At 38.9% G+C, this 16,676-nt stretch overlaps 1 pseudogene; it reads right to left on the minus strand.

Annotated features, from left to right (window-relative positions):
• Nucleotides 1–913: 913 nt before the first annotated feature.
• Nucleotides 914–2,435, minus strand: LOC104678646 (annotated as a pseudogene).
• Between the last annotated feature and the right edge of the window lie 14,241 nt (nt 2,436–16,676).

The raw sequence follows: 16,676 nt of genomic DNA on the forward strand, positions 1-16,676 counted from the left end.
CTTCTCACTTATTTTGCCCAGTCTCTTTATATTTGGGTGTTCATCATTTTCATATTATTTATAAATTATCTTTATGGTCAGCACATGATGAGTACTATTTCAGGTTTTCATTTGTCTTTCAATTCATAGGTTTTAAAAACTTGAATAAGGAAGTTATACAGAAGTTTTAAATGTTTATATAGCCATTTCTATTTTATTCCTTAAGATTTGTTTGTTTGCATGCTTAAAAGGGCTCTCTTTACCTCAAAATCAGAAAAATATTCTTCTGCCTTTTCTTTTTATTTTTTAAGTACTTAAGTTTTTGATACATCTGGTATTTATTTCAGTTTAAGGTATGGGGGAGAAAATCAACATAACTTTTTTTTCCCAAAGAGATAACTGTTTCTGTACCATTTTTAATAATCCCACCTTTCTGTAAAGATTAGAGATATTACCTTACCCTATAATAAAGCCTTATATCCACTGAATCCTATTTCAGACCTTTCCATTCTATCCCACTGGAATATATTTAACTACTAGAGCCACCTGTTTCTGCAATATACACCTTAATATATTGTAGGGCTGGTATACCTCAACATTTTTTCTATTTTGTTTTTACTCTTTTAAAACGTTGCATTGGATTTGATTTTCAAATTACTATGTTAACACATGTGTCTTACAACAAATTAAACAGCAGAGCATGGTGTATATATAAAGTTAGTAACTTCTGTCTCTCCTTCTAGTCCCATCACCAAGGCTTATAGTGTGGTGAATGCATTTTTACACTTTTCTCTGTGCTCTTATGAGCAAATAATAATAATAAATCATAGTAAGGAGAATATTTTTTACCATTGAAACTAAAAACAATTTTTTCACTTATAAAAGTATTTAAAACACGTAAAACAAGGCAACATTTGCTCTTTTTTCTCATCTCCTAGTATGGTGGTGGCCCCTCCACTGTTGCACCATTGCTCTCTGAGCCAGTATTACTATCACTGGTTCCTTTCTCTGCCATACTGTTGGCCCTCTCCTGCCCGCTCTCCTTGTCCTCAGGAGTAGACTTGCCTTCTTCACCATTCTGTTGGGTCTGTCATTTCTTTTCTTTTCTTTTTTTTTTCTTTTCTTTTTTTTTTTTTGAGACGGAGTCTCACTCTGTCGCCGGGGCTGGAGTGCAGTGGCCGGATCTCAGCTCACTGCAAGCTCCGCCTCCCGGGTTCACGCCATTCTCCTGCCTCAGCCTCCCGAGTAGCTGGGACTACAGGCGCCCGCCCGGCTAGTTTTTTTGTATTTTTTAGTAGAGACGGGGTTTCACAGTGTTAGCCAGGATGGTCTCGATCTCCTGACCTCGTGATCCGCCCGTCTCGGCCTCCCAAAGTGCTGGGATTACAGGCTTGAGCCACCGTGCCTGGCCGGCTCTGTCATTTCTTCAAGGTGTGTCTCCTCTGCCTCCATTGGAATGTTCTCATTGTCTTTCTTTTCCTCGCCTTTGTTGGCCACTTGCTCTGCCTCAGGAACGACGCTGCACTCATTGCACTAAGCTTGCTCTGCCGCCTCCTTCTCCCTTTCCTCCTGCCTTTTGTGGGTCTGTTCCTCTGCCTGTGCAATCTCAGCTGCAATTTTCTCCAGATCCACTTCTACCTTCAGATCGCACAACCTTTTAAGTTCATTGTTAAATGAATCTGTGCTTTCCAGGAATTTCGCCTTCTCCTGGTGTCGTTCCTCTTTTGGAAGAAGTTCAGCTTTTACTTTTCGCTGTTGAACCATTAAGGACTGGATCTATCATTTGAGGACCTGCATTCAAGCTGTTGTGACAACTGACTGTACCTCTGATACCACACTCTCACTAAGGATTTCACTGATGAGGCAGTGGTTTCTCTGGAAACGGACGGTGGCTGTACGCTTCGTTGAAAAGGCATCATCATAATCATCTGATCTTTAGCAGAGAAGGCTCATGGTTCTCCTTTCTCCATGTGAGACTGTTTGGGTCGACTTTCTTCCTCTAAAGCAGCCTCTGCAAGACTTTTTGCATTTATGTAAGCAAGGTACATGGGGAAATGATGATGGGCGTCCATAGATTCATTGTACTCTATCTTTTCTAATTCGTATTTGTTTAAATATTGTTTCTCTTCATTAGCGAGATATTGCCACATGCCACCAATAATCTTGCCAATTTCCCACAACTATAGGTCAGGGTTGGAAGCCTTTACTTGGTTCCAGACCTTTCTGCTCTACCTCCTGTAGGGCATCAGTGGCTTATCTGGTGGCTTTGGGAGTTTTGGAATCATAATACTGGAGGATGCCCTGACCCAGCTGTTGGTGCCTGGGTTCCCTCCCAGCCTGTAGTTGTTGTAGGCAAGATGATGGTATGGATTTTATCTTGCAAACCCTGGTGGGCTGGGCATTTGTGTTGCAGAAGCTGGGGTGGGAGATGGGGCATAAGATGGTCTTTTTGGCATTTTGCAAGATTAAATTCTCAGTTTCTTAAGAATGAATCTGAGACACCGTGGGTAGAAAAAGTGCTCGCAGCCCTGGCTTCACTTTTCTTTGTCCCATGCACACCCCCAGTAATGAGAATATTTATCGAGTGCAAGACATTGTTCTAAGCACCCTACCTGAATGATTTCCTTTACTTTTTATAATAAACATATGAAGTAGATATTATTATCATCATCAATACGCAGAGGAGCAAGCTGAATCACTGGTAGTCTAAATAACCTACTCATGTCACGTACTGTAGTTAGTAAGTGGTGGGACCCAGATTAAGTTCAAGAAGGCAGGTTCCAGAGCCTGAGCTTTGGAATGTGTCTGCTTATCTATCAAATGTTTTTGATGAATATTTAGGTTGTCCTTATTTCTTGACCACCCCCCAACAATGCTGCTGGTAGCATTTCTGTATACAAATTCTTTCATACTGGTAATTTTATTTCTGGCATATAGTTTCTCAGAAATGATATTGCTGGATCTTAGGGCACGTGATTTTATTTAATAGACACGACGAGATTAGTTTTCACAATGGATACACTAATGATTACTCACACATATGAAATACTCTCACAAACCCTCATTTTGCTCTTTCTTCCGTATTGAAGCCCCAACATGTGCCCAGTGTTATCCTCAGCACTGGGATGTGAAGGTGGTTACAGCAGATGTGGGTTCTGCTCTTGAGGGGCCACAGCTTTCGCTCACACCAGATATCATTCTCTTTCTCCGTTCCTCAGAAGCACCACAAGCAAACACAACAGAGAGCACCCCACAGGGAACAACTTAAAGATGAACACAAAATGACTAACTATTTTTGTAACCCGCCCTGTCCTTCCACGCCACTACCTACACAATCCTCCCTTCACACGGACCATTCTCTCTCCTGAGTCAGTCCTCTGCCACATTTCCAGGACCTCTGATCTTACAAATCTCCAGGAAGGACTTTCCAAATGAAGGATGATTTACCTTTCTGTTTCCTGTCTTTCCTCTCAGTCCCCACCCAGGGAACCTCCTCTGACCAACAATAAGAACATCAGCAAGTGTAGACCATGGCCTGCCTTGCCTTGCCCTTCCTTCCTTCCTTCCTTCCTTCCTTCCTTCCTTCCTTCCTTCCTTCCTTCCTTCCTTCCTTCCTTCCTTCCTTCCTTCCTTCCTCCCTTCTTTCCTTCCTTCTTCTTTTCTTCCCTTCCTCCCTCCCTCCCACTCTCCCTCCCTTCTTCATTCTCTTCTTTTTTCTCCCTCTCTCCCCCTTTCTTCCTCCCTCTCACCCTCCCTCCCTTCTTCCCTTCTAAACTGAAAGAGCACTTCTTACCAATGGTCATACTGAATATCTTCTAGTGATTCAGTTTGAGCAGCGATTTTTAAAGTTTTTTTTTTCTTCTCATTATATCAGTTTGTATTGCCCAAGATTGTATTATAAGCTGGCGCAGACTGGGATATGAAATGAGATCTCCTGATGCTTGGTCAGCTTCATAATCTCAGAGTATCATATTCACTCTGACTTGGCTAATGGTCTTATTAACTAACGAAAACTAGTATATACTGTTCTTTTAACATAACAGAAAATGAGTAGATTTTAGTTTTCCTTTCAAAGAATATGTAGATAAAGCCATTTTGCTTTACTTAATTTGGTGGGGGTCGGGGGGGCGGTGTTGAGGGTAGGGAAGCTTCTTTTCCATTAAGAATAGCCTGTCTATATAGACTGTACACATCCTCTAAGGCCCAGATCAGAGATCATAGTTTCTTTTTTTTATCTTTTATTTTATGTTCAGGGGTACATGTGCAGGTTTGTCACATAGGTAAACTTGTCTCATGGGGGTTTGTTGTACAGATTATGTCATCACCTAGGTATTAAGCCTAGTTCTCATTAGTTATTTTTCCTGATCCTCTCCCTCCTGCTACCCTCCATCCTCCAATAGGTCCCTGTGTGTGTTGTTCTCCTTTATGTGCCCATGTGTTCTCATCATTTAGCTCCAACTTATAAGTGAGAACACATGATATTTGGTTTTCTGTTCCTGCGTTAGTTTGCTAAGGATTATTGTCTCCAGGTCCACTCATGTCTCTGCAAAGATATGATCTTGTTCCTTTTATGACTGCATAGTATTCTATGCTGTATATGTATCACAGTTTTTTTTTTTTTTTTTTTTTTTTTTTATCCAGTCTGTCACTGATGGCCATTTAGGTTGATTCCATGTCTTTGCTGTTGTGAATAAAGGACTCATCCTATGTTATGGAATGATTCTCTATTCTTCCATTTCTATGAAGCCTTTTATTCCTCCTTTAGTTCAGTTGTTTGGCCTTCTGCAGGCCTATCTCTCATAATTTCTTCTTTCATTTTGGTTCCTGCCACAAAGTGTAAATTATCTTTTGATTTATCTCTCTCCCTCTTCCCAGCTATCTGAGGGCAGGAACATTTCTTAATCATCTTTGAACCCTAGAACCTACAATACAACAAATGTTTTTTTTTTTTTCTGAGTGAATGGTGGATGGATGCATAGATTAATGCCTATTATTTTCCCTAACCACCCCATAAAGCTAACTTTGTCGATATTAAAATGGAACAGCTACAATTGAATTCTATGTTTGTTTATTACATTACATCAAAGCATAAAGAATGTGCTAAAATAAATTAGTGCACTTAGTAACCCAGCCAACCGCACATTTTTTCACTGTCCTATCAACAGGGAAATCCATTATGTCCATCCCACCTGAGATATTACATCCCTGCATCATTTGTTCAGACAGTATGATTCAGTTGAGACTTGTCAATGCTTTTGTTAGTGAGAAGGCTTCTCCAGGCACTGCTGATTTGAAAGGACTAATCCTTGAAAGAAATTGGACTAAGTCTTGCAAAAAATAATAGATAATCTTGAAAAAAAAATATTTACCTGGAGAATGACTTTTCTCTGCCATACAATGCAAGGAAGTAAGTGTACTGTAATCTCAGCACTTGCAGTATTTTCATCATGTATGGTATTTCTACTTGCTTCACCTCCTCTTTATCCTCAGAAAGACAGTGCTGCTTAGTGTTTAAGACTGAGAATTCACAAGCAGGACTGCTGGGTTTAAATCCCAGCTTACTATCTTGGGAAAGACATTTCACCCAGCTGGCTAAGTTGCACAATTTCAGGGAGTTCCCTTCACAAAGAACACAACATAGGATGATGCATGTAGAGCATTATAGACCACTTAAACTTAGCAAGTAACATTCATTAAATAAGCAAATGTTAACACTATTGTCTTCCTAGCACCCCTATTAGTAGACATTTTTAGCATCGTCTCAAAGACGGATATATTATGTTGCAAAGAGGTTAAGTGTCTTGTTCACAGTTAAACAGAAGTCAGAAATGGGCTGCTGACTTTCCAATCTACAGACTCCTAGGCTGAGGCATTTATTTCCAACTTAATTATTATTAGCAACCCCCTCTCCAACAATGTGTGACATGTTTTATTTTATTGTTGTTTTTGTTTGTTCATTTTCAATTTTCCCAGATATGGTTTAAAAACTGGGCATGAGATAGGAATTTGCAATGACCCGTACCAAAATAAAATCAGCTGCTACTACCACAGCAAAATACTAATTTGGGATCCTGTTGCTGGTTACTACTATATTCAATATTAAACTGTCCTAGCTCCCAGTTACCAACCTCACCCCCTTCCACATACCTTGCTCAATGCCTTATGTTGTCACTAGATTATAAGTCCCTTGAGGACAGGGACTGTGCCTTATTCATCTTTGAATCCCACCGAAGGATTTACATAGTGTTTCATATATAGTAGATGCTCAATAAATGTTTGCTATATAAATAAATAGGAGCTTATTATCTTTAAAAAAAATCTACAATTCCATTATTTCCTGCTCTCAATTTAAGGATAGAGTCTGTCTGACTCTATGAAGTGGGCATTTTCATAATAAGGTAGTATTTGAGGATCAAACCAGAACTCAGGACTAAGAAATTCAATCAAAACCGCTCAACTACATAGAAACTGAACAACCCGCTCCTGAATGACTACTGGGTACATAACAAAATGAAGGCAGAAATAAAGATGTTCTTTCAAACCAATGAGAACAAGGATACAACATACGAGAATCTCTGGGACACATTTAAAGCAGTGTGTAGAGGGAAATTTAGAGCACTAAATGCCCACAAGAGAAAGCTGGAAAGATCTAAAATGGACACCCTAACATCACAATGAAAATAACTAGAGAAGCAGGAGCAAACACATTCAAAAGCTAGCAGAAGGCAAGAAATAACTAAGATCAGAGAAGAACTGAAGGAGATAGAGACACAAAAAACCCTCCAAAAAATCAATGAATCCAGAAGCTGGTTTTTTGAAAAGATCAACAAAGTTGATAGACCGCTAGCAAGACTAATAAAGAAGACAAGAGAGAAGAACCAAATAGAAGCAATACAAAATGATAAAGGGGATATCACCACCGACCCCACAGAAATACAAACTACCATCAGAGAATACTACAAACACCTCTATGCAATAAAACTAGAAAACCTAGAAGAAATGGATAATTTCCTGGACACTTACACTCTCCCAAGACTAAACCAGGAAGAAGTTGAATCCCTGAATAGACCAATAGCAGGCTCTGAAATTGAGGCAATAATTAATAGCCTACCAACCAAAAACAGTCCAGGACCAGATGGATTCACAGCTGAATTCTACCAGAGGTACAGGGAGGAGTTGGTAACATTTCTTCTGAAACTATGCCAATCAATAGAAAAACAGGGAATCCTCCCTAACTCATTTTACGAGGCCAACATCATCCTGATACCAAAGGCTGGCAGAGATACAACAATAAAAGAGAATTTTAGACCAATATCCCTGATGAACATCAATGCAAAAATCCTCAATAAAATACTGGCAAACCGAATCCAGCAGCACATCAAAAAGCTTATCCACCATGGTCAAGTGGGTTTCTTCCCTGGGATGCAAGGCTGGTTCTATAAACAGAACCAAAGACAAAAACCACATGATTATCTCAATACATGCAGAAAAGGCCTTTGACAAAATTCAACAGCCCTTCATGCTAAAAACTCTCAATAAATTTGGTATTGATGGGACATATCTCAAAATAATAAGAGCTATTTATGACAAACCCACAGCCAATATCATACCGAATGGGCAAAAACTGGAAGCATTCCCTTTGAAAACTGGCACAAGATAGGGATGCCCTCTCTCACCACTCCTATTCAACATAGTGTTGGAAGTTCTGGCTTGGGCCATCAGGCAAAAGGAAGAAATAAAGGGTATTCAGTTAAGAAAAGAAGAAGTCAAATTGTCCCTGTTTGCAGATGACATGACTGTATATTTAGAAAACCCCATTGTCTCAGCCCAAAATCTCCTTAAGCTGATAAGTAACTTCAGCAAAGTCTCAGGATACAAAATCAATGTGCAAAAATCACAAGCATTCTTACACACCAGTAACAGACAAACAGAGAGTCAAATCATGAATGAACTCCCATTCACAATAGCTACAAAGAGAATACAATACCTAGGAATCCAACTTACAAGGGTATAAATGACCTCTTCAAGGAGAACTACAAACCACTGCTCAGTGAAATCAAAGAGGACACAAACAAATGGAAGAACATACCACACTCATGAATAGGAAGAATCAATATTGTGAAAATGGCCATACTGCCCAAGGTAATTTATAGATTCAATGCCATCCCCATTAAGCTACCAATGACTTTCTTCACAGAATTGGAAAAAAACTGCTTTAAAGTTCATATGGAACCAAAAAAGACCCTGCATTGCCAAGACAATCCTAAGCCAAAGGAACAAAGCTGGAGGCATCACGCTACCTGACTTCAAACTATACTACAAGGCTACAGTAACCAAAACAGCATGGTACTGGTACCAAAACAGATATATAGACCAATGGAACAGAACTGAGCCCTCAGAAATAATATCACACATCTACAGCCATCTGATCTTTGACAAATCTGACAAAAACAAGAAATGGGGAAAGGATTCCCTATTTAATAAATGGTGCTGGGAAAATTGGCTAGCCATAAGTAGAAAGCTGAAACTGGATCCTTTCCTTACGCCTTATAAGAAAATTAATTCAAGACGAATTAGAGACTTAAATGTTAGACCTAAAACCAGAAAAACCCTAGAAGAAATCCTAGGCAATACCATTCAGGACACAGGCATGGGCAAGGACTTCATGTCTAAAACACCAAAAGCAACGGCAACAAAAGCCTAAATTGACAAATGGGATCTAATTAAACTAAAGAGCTCCTGCACAGCAAAAGAAACTACCATCAGATTCAACAGGCAACTTACAGAATGGGAGAAAATTTTTGCAATCTACTCATCTGACAAAGGACTAATATCCAGAACCTATAAAGAACTCAATCAAATTTACAAGAAAAACGCAAACAACCCCATCAAAAAGTGGGCAAAGAATATGAACAGACACTTCTCAAAAGAAGACATTCATACAGTCAACAGACACATGATAAAATACCCATCATCACTCGCCATCAGAGAAATGCAAATCAAAACCACAATGAGATACCATCTCACACCAGTTAGAATGGCAATCATTAAAAAATCAGGAAACAACTCGTGCTGGAGAGGATGTGGAGAAATAGGAACACTTTTACACTGTTGGTGGGACTGTCAAGTAGTTCAACCACTGTGGAAAACAGTGTGGTGATTCCTCAAGGATCTAGAACTAGAAATACCGTTTGAAGCAGCCATCCCACTACTGGGGATATACCCAAAGGATTATAAGTCATGTTGCTATAAAGACACATGCACACGTGTGTTTATTGTGGCACTATTCACAATTGCAAAGACTTGGAATCAACCCAAATGTCCATCAGTGACAGACTGGATTAAGAAAATGTGGCACATATACACCATGGAATACTATGCAGCCATAAAAAAGGATGAGTTCATGTCCTTTGTAGGGACATGGATGCAGATGGAAACCATCATTCTCAGCAAACTATCACAAGAACAGAAAACCAAATACTGCATGTTCTCGCTCATAGGTGGGAATTGAACAATGAGATCACTTGGACACAGGAAGGGGATCATCACACACCAATTCCTATTGTGGGGAGGGGCGGGGGTAAGGGATAGCATTAGGAGATATACCTAATATAAATGACGAGTTAATGGGTGCAGCACACCAACATGGCACATGTATACATATGTAACAAACCTGCACGTTGTGCACATGTACCCTAGAACTTAAAGTATAATAAAATAAACAAATAAATAAAGTTTTATCTTCCAATGTTAAAAAAGAGACAAAATAAATCCTGTTTTTGAAATTAAAAGTTCTTATCCTTCTTAATTAAGAATATTATGCATACATTAAAATACCCAAATGCATTGAGTTATTTCTGATAGCTGCTTTTATGAATGCATTTATGACTACAAAAGGTTTGCATGTTTCCTCTTTTTATATCAATGTGTTTCCCATGCAAGTCAGTAGACATTATCTTTAGGCAGTCATTGATTCTTGCAATTTCTCTTTAATGCTAAATCCTACAAGCTGTTGGGAATAAATAATCATGCCTATTTCTTGACATGAAAATGTCAATTTCACCAAACATGCAATTTTACTTCTACTAATAGCAGATTTTCTTTGTGAGTAGAAAGGTAGCTTCACTGTCTTCTCAACTTCAGCTGCATCCCAGCTGTGTTTATTAAACAGAGATTTTGTATTGTCTGGCCTTTTGTTTTCTGTTCCATCATTTTTCCCATCTGGCTTTCCCCATATATCCTAGAGAACATATCCATATTTTTACTGACAGTAGTGTCTGTGTGTGTGTGTGTATACACTACATACACACACACACACACACACACACACACACACACACACACACACACACACATATATGTATCTTTCCCTGGTGATAGCAGTTAACATTCCTTTAAAAGCTTACATTTCACCTCCGTTCCCCTGTTCACATCTCAACTACGTGAAATTGGGTGATTTAAAACAATTCTAGCAGTTTCTCACTCAAATATAATTTCTTATGACTTGTGAGGGTTTTGAATTCTTGGCAACCATTTTCTATGCCACTAAGAGTCCCTGTAAAGGAAGGATTGTTAAGAATTACAAGCACAGAGGCAGTGCCTTAAAGAACAAAGAAGATGTATTTTACTTCAAGAAGAATAAAATGGACGTTCACAGTCACTTGCCAAGATTTTCCTCTTTTCCCAGGTGGAAATAGGATGGCAGTGGAGAAAACATACCCCAACATTTGAGGATAAATGCAGCCCAGGAGTTTTCCTGGGTTGGGCATTCTTTTCTTTAGAAATGCAAAGATATTCATTTCCTAATTTTTCTGCCACTGTCATTAATGTTTGGAATCCTACTTTCTTTGGAGGATAAATCACATTCTCTCTTTGTATATCATCCTGAAAGTCAAGTTTAGTCAAAGCTAAAGAAAGAACTTTGATTCATTTGTGGAAGCAAGATAGGTTTGCACAAAATATTTCATGGAATTTTAAAATTATTGGTTTATCTCTCATTTTTCAGAATTATACAATCTTTCTTTAAAAGTTGTTGCATAGAAAATGGCCATGTATTTGTGAAAAGTTATATGAACAAATGTATTCCAAAAAATAACTATTAATTCCAAATTTAATCATATAATTTGTTTTTGTTTTTACATTTGCAAATCACATAAAATAATAGTGGTCCTTAGTATAGTGCAGTGGTTAAGAGACTGAAAGCAGACAGTCTGGGTTCAAATCCTAGTCCGGCCACTTTTTAGTTGCTTCATTTTGGACAAATTATTCAACCTTTCTGTGTCTCATGTTCCCTTTCTGAAAAAGAGGCTACTAACAGTCCCTCCCCTACAGGGTTGATTTAAGGATTAAATCAGTTAACCCAGGTTAATATCTTAGAACAACGGCTTACACAGAGCAATTTTCTGTCATTGTACATTGCTATTAGTAGTCATTGGTAGTTACACTTGTAATTTTCTGTCATTGTACATTGCTATTAGTAGTTATTGGTAGTTACACTTATAGCATTTATCAATCTGGTTGCATGGATTATATAGGTCAAGGGTTAATATATATGTATATATGTATATATGTGTGTGTATGTATGTGTGTATATATATGTATATATCTGGCAAAAGAAAATGTCTTTTCTGATCCAAGATGCATTTACTGAATACCAACTATGTGTTCATCACTGTGAGACAGAGAGACAAGTAACTATTTTATTTAGAAATTAAAACAAGCTTTAGGTAGTTGTAGATTTCCTAAATAACAGCAAATAAGGAAATAAAAATCCACGAAGGAGATCAAATGATAAAAATGTGGCTTTGTACACTTCTTAAAAAAAAGATATTTATGTGGCCAAGAAACATGTAAAAAAGCTCATCATCACTGATCATTAGAGAAATGCAAATCAAAACCACAATGAAATACCATCTCACACCAGTTAGAATGACAATTATTAAAAAGTGGGGAAACAACAGATGTTGGAGAGGATGTGGAAAAATAGGAAGGCTTTTACACTGTTGGTGGGAGTGTAAATTAGTTCAATCATTGTGGAAGACAGTATGGAGATTCCTCAAGGATCTAGAACTAGAAATACCATTTGACCGAGTAATCCCATTACTGGGTATATACCCAAGGGATTATGAATCATTCTGCTATAAAGACACATGCACACATATGTTTATTGTGGCACTATTTACAATAGCAAAGACTTGGAACCAACCCAAATGCCCATCAATGATAGACTGGATAAAGCAAATGTGACACATATACACTGTGGAATACTATGCAGCCATAAAAAATAATGAGTTCGTGTCCTTTGCAGGGACATGGATGAAGCCAGAAGCCATCATTCTCAGCAAACTAACACAGGAACAGAAAACCAAACACCACTTGTTCTTACTCATAAGTGAGAGCTGAATAATGAGAACACATGGACACACGGAGGGGAGCATCACACGCCATGGCCTCGCAGGGGGTGGGGGCCAAGGGGAGGGATAACATTAGGACAAATACCTAATGCATGTGGGGCTTAAAACATAGATGATGGGTTGACAGGTGCAACAAACTACCATGGCACACATATAGCTATGTAACAAACCTGCACATTCTGCACATGTATCCCCAAACTTAAAGTAAAATAAAAAAAGGAAAAAAATGTGTCTTTGTAGTCCAAAAACAAGAAAGCAACCAAATTTTCCTGAAGAGTGAAAGAAATGAAACAAATATTGTGCTCATAACACTGTCATTGGTTAGGCTAATAATATGAGCAAAAGTAGAACTTTAATTGGTAATAGGAGAGGTGAGCTATTTTCAAGAAAGGCAAAAAGGCAAAGAAATAGAAAAATATTCAGCAGAGAATTTTTTTTGGGGGGGAGAAGGGGCTCTGGAGATGGAGAGCTTCATTTGGACAACCTTCGTTGGCTTGAGTTTAGAACTCTGCCTGCCATATTTTACATTTTTCAGTTTTAACTGTCAGCCCTAAGCACTGCCCCTCTTGGTAGAGGACTCTCCCTTACTCACCCATGCCTGTCTTTTAAGAAGGGCGATATCCCTAATGGAGTAGAAGCAGGGCTGCTAGTAGGTGGGCTTGCTAATAGAAACTACTGTTTAGTGAGCAGAGTAGCAGAAAGCCAGCAGCAAAGAGAAGAGAAAGCAGCCTCCTTGGTTATAGAGAAGCACTGTGGGGTCCCATTTCAGGTTTCCATTTGTTCATCTCTTTGTACCATATCATTTGCATTTGTTGAGCCTCAGTTTTCTCATATGTAAGATGTATATATTTAATCAAGAATCCTAAACTATTCAGCATTCCCATTTCTGAAAATCTATCTTTAGAAAACCAATTACCACATCAATGGCTGGTCTCTAGTCACTAAGGAAAGTCTAAGTATCTTCTGTTCATTTATGTTAGAAATAATAATTGAATGCTGGCTGGCTCCCAAGAATGTTACCAGAACTCTCAGTGGAGAAAGGAAAGCTTAGTTTATTGCTAACCATGTTAGGATAGCACTATCTAAGGCTCACTAGCATCTCAGAGAGGAGATGGAGTTTCCCTCTGTCACCCAGGCTGGAGTGCAGTGGCATGACATCAGCCCACTGCAATCTCCACCTCCTGGGTTCAAGCAATTCTCCTAACTCAGCCCACTGAGTAGCTGGGATTACAGGCGCCCGTCATAATGCCTGGCTAATTTTTGTATTTTTAGTAGAGACGGTGTTTTGTCATGTTGCCCAGGCTGGTCTCAAACTCTGACCTCAAGTGATCCACCCACCTCAGCCTCCCAAAGTGCTGGGATTACAGGTGTGAGACACTGTGCCTGGCCAAAGTTGAAATCTTTATAAACATTTTGAAGTCAGATTTAAGATGAAGCTTTCAGTGTGGGAGGTGGCCGTTTGTTAGTACTGGATATGGATTATAATATGGGCTTGGTGGATAGAGCAAGGAGAGGATTTTGAACCAAGAGGTTCAAACTGACAATTTGCCAGTCTTCCAGAGGTTTCTTACTGGAGCTATCACCATAGGCTCTTGATTCAATACCTACGTCTTCCTCTCAATAGCTGACCTGATTTTCTACTGTACTGGGACCAGGTCATCACTAGGCATGTGTTCTTTAAATATTTTTTTCTTCAACAGAAAGTCCTTAATTTCATCTATTCTTTCCTCTGCTCTTAGAGAAAAAATGCATTCCTCCTTTTAAACCTTATCTATACTACAGTCTTATTCTTGTCCTCATAGCCATTCACCTGTTACTTATCAATTCTTATCATTCATCTATTACTTGTCATATATCAAGTAATAGCCATTCATCTATTTTTTTTTATCAGTTTTTCCTCACATGCTAACCATCTCACTTCTCACTGATTCCTTTCCCTTGGCCCTCAAACATAATTATGTGTCTTTAAACACAAAATAATATCTACTAGGTCTGTGGGCTTCTAGCCATGGTTTCCTGTTCTTTCTCTTCTGTACGGGTTTCTATCCCTTGCTTCCTTGACAACTCCTGACAGACCAGAAAAAAGCAGTCTCTCTTGACCCCCAAATCCCTGTGAACATATCATCCTCTCACTCCTCACTTCTTCTGTTCTCCACCAAGACCATAGAAAATATAGCAAATGCTGCTTGTCTCCACTTTCTCATTCCCATTTACTTTTAGTTTCATTGTAATCTAGCTGCCTTGGAAAGGCTACAGATGATTTTCTAAGTGCCAATTTCAAGGGACTAGTTTAAATTCCTAATCTTTGTGACATTTGATACTGGTGATTACTCCCTTTTCATTGAAAAGCACATTTCTTTAGCTTCTGACATTACCCCCTCTTAGTTCTGACTTCTAAAATCTCTTTCTCTCTCAGATTGATTCTTTCTCCCACATCTGTTCTTTAACTGTTACTGTTGTTTGAACTTTTGTCCTTGTTTCCTTTTATCATACTATCTGGTTCCAGAGTAACTTCATCCCTAGGCATGACTTCCATTATCATGTATCCATGAATAATCCCCTAAATCTAAAGTTTCAAGCATGGCCCTCTCCTTAGTTTCTAACACTGAAAAACTCAGTTATCTTGGATCTAAAGTGTTATTTCCAAAATGAATTTATTATCTTTTTAATGAAAGCTCTTCCTTCTCTTCTATCCTTGGCTGTATTAAGAGAATTTTATCCATTTTGTCCAGTGTTTTCCCAACTTCCCAGATGATAAGTACCACCCCAGCCCTTGTTATATAATCAGACTACCAGGCCTCTTGCCTGGAAAATCTGATGTATTTGTCTGCAGTGGGAAGTCTGGGAAGCACTAATGGGACTGAGCATCATTCTTGGTCTCTCCATCTATGTCACTCCTCCCTCACCCATTTTGTTACTGGGATATGCCCATTGTTGTGTGTCTGTTGAGAAACTGTCAAACCACACCATTCTTCTCCATCCCCACTGTTACTGCTTTAGTTTTGACCTTCATGAACAGTTTAGTGCCTTCAGTTTAATCCCCTATAATCCCATCCCCACCAGCCTCTGGGATGCTTATCTTATATTTCTCCCTGGGTAGGAGCCTTCAAGGAATCCTTGAAGGATTCCTTCAAGGATCTCCTGGGTAGGAGCCTTCAAGTTCATGAAGTTCATGAAGTTCATGAAGTTCATGAAGGGTGAAGTCCAAGTCTTTAGTCAAGTCCCTCAATGGTTACTCTCTGCTTATTCTCCAAACCCGAACATCCTTATTTTCATTTCACTAAACATCCATAAGTTCTTTTTCAGCCATATTCACTCTCACCCATGCTTCCTCTTCCTGAAACACAATCCCTAATGCTAGCTTCTTTTTATTGTCAAAGCAGTTGTCCTTGAGACCCAATTCAAATACATTAAAACATGGTTATTTGGAATACAGTAAGTACACAGTGATTTTTGTCTGACAATTCCTCATGGAACTTCTTCATTAGTTTAATACTGGATACAACGTTTCGTGCTCTTGCCAAGGGAGTGGTGTTTCACTGAAGAAATATAGATAATTGTAGCTCAAATTTTAGCCTCAGATAGGCTTGAGGTCAATTCCCATTATTTCCATTCAATGACTCTATGATTTTGGGAAAGCTCTTTAAACTGCCTAAGCCTCAAGTTCTCATCTGTAAACATAGAGATGAAAATAGTGAGATTAAACATCATAGTGGAAGAAAGAAATGTGTTGAGCCCAGTTCCTGCCACAATTGGGGCTCCAGAATTTTCATATATGGTGATAATTTATAGCCCATATCAGAACTCTTTTGAGAATGAAAGAAGATGATATTAATAAATTTTCCAGGAGAGAGTTGTAAACCAAGACTGCCCCATGACAAAGGACACATGGTTACCTTATAAATAGAAGGGACTTTGGGTTCACACTTTCCTTGGAAGAGGGATGGTGGCTAAAGGGCTTCATGTTGTGTTGGCAATTCTACTATTTTTACGTATACTTTATGTTTTGGGGTGGGGTTTGGGCGAACGAAAGACTCACTTTGTACCATTTTTCTTGGCATATGGTAGTAGCACAATATCCTCAGTCTTTATAGTGATTGATCTAGGAACTTGCCTTGGCCATGCCTGTTTCTATTTTCACTTTAAGCCTATACTTTGAGGTCCTACCTCAGACTTTAGCCTTTCCACTCTCTTTGTCTCTCTGGGTTGGACATTGAGCTGCTGGCTTTTTTGTAGGGGATATCTGTTGTTCTTTGGGGACTGGAAATGAGGCCTCACCTACTC

The sequence above is a fragment of the Rhinopithecus roxellana genome, chromosome 4, assembly GCF_007565055.1.
Source record: "Rhinopithecus roxellana isolate Shanxi Qingling chromosome 4, ASM756505v1, whole genome shotgun sequence".
Lineage (NCBI taxonomy): Eukaryota > Metazoa > Chordata > Mammalia > Primates > Cercopithecidae > Rhinopithecus > Rhinopithecus roxellana.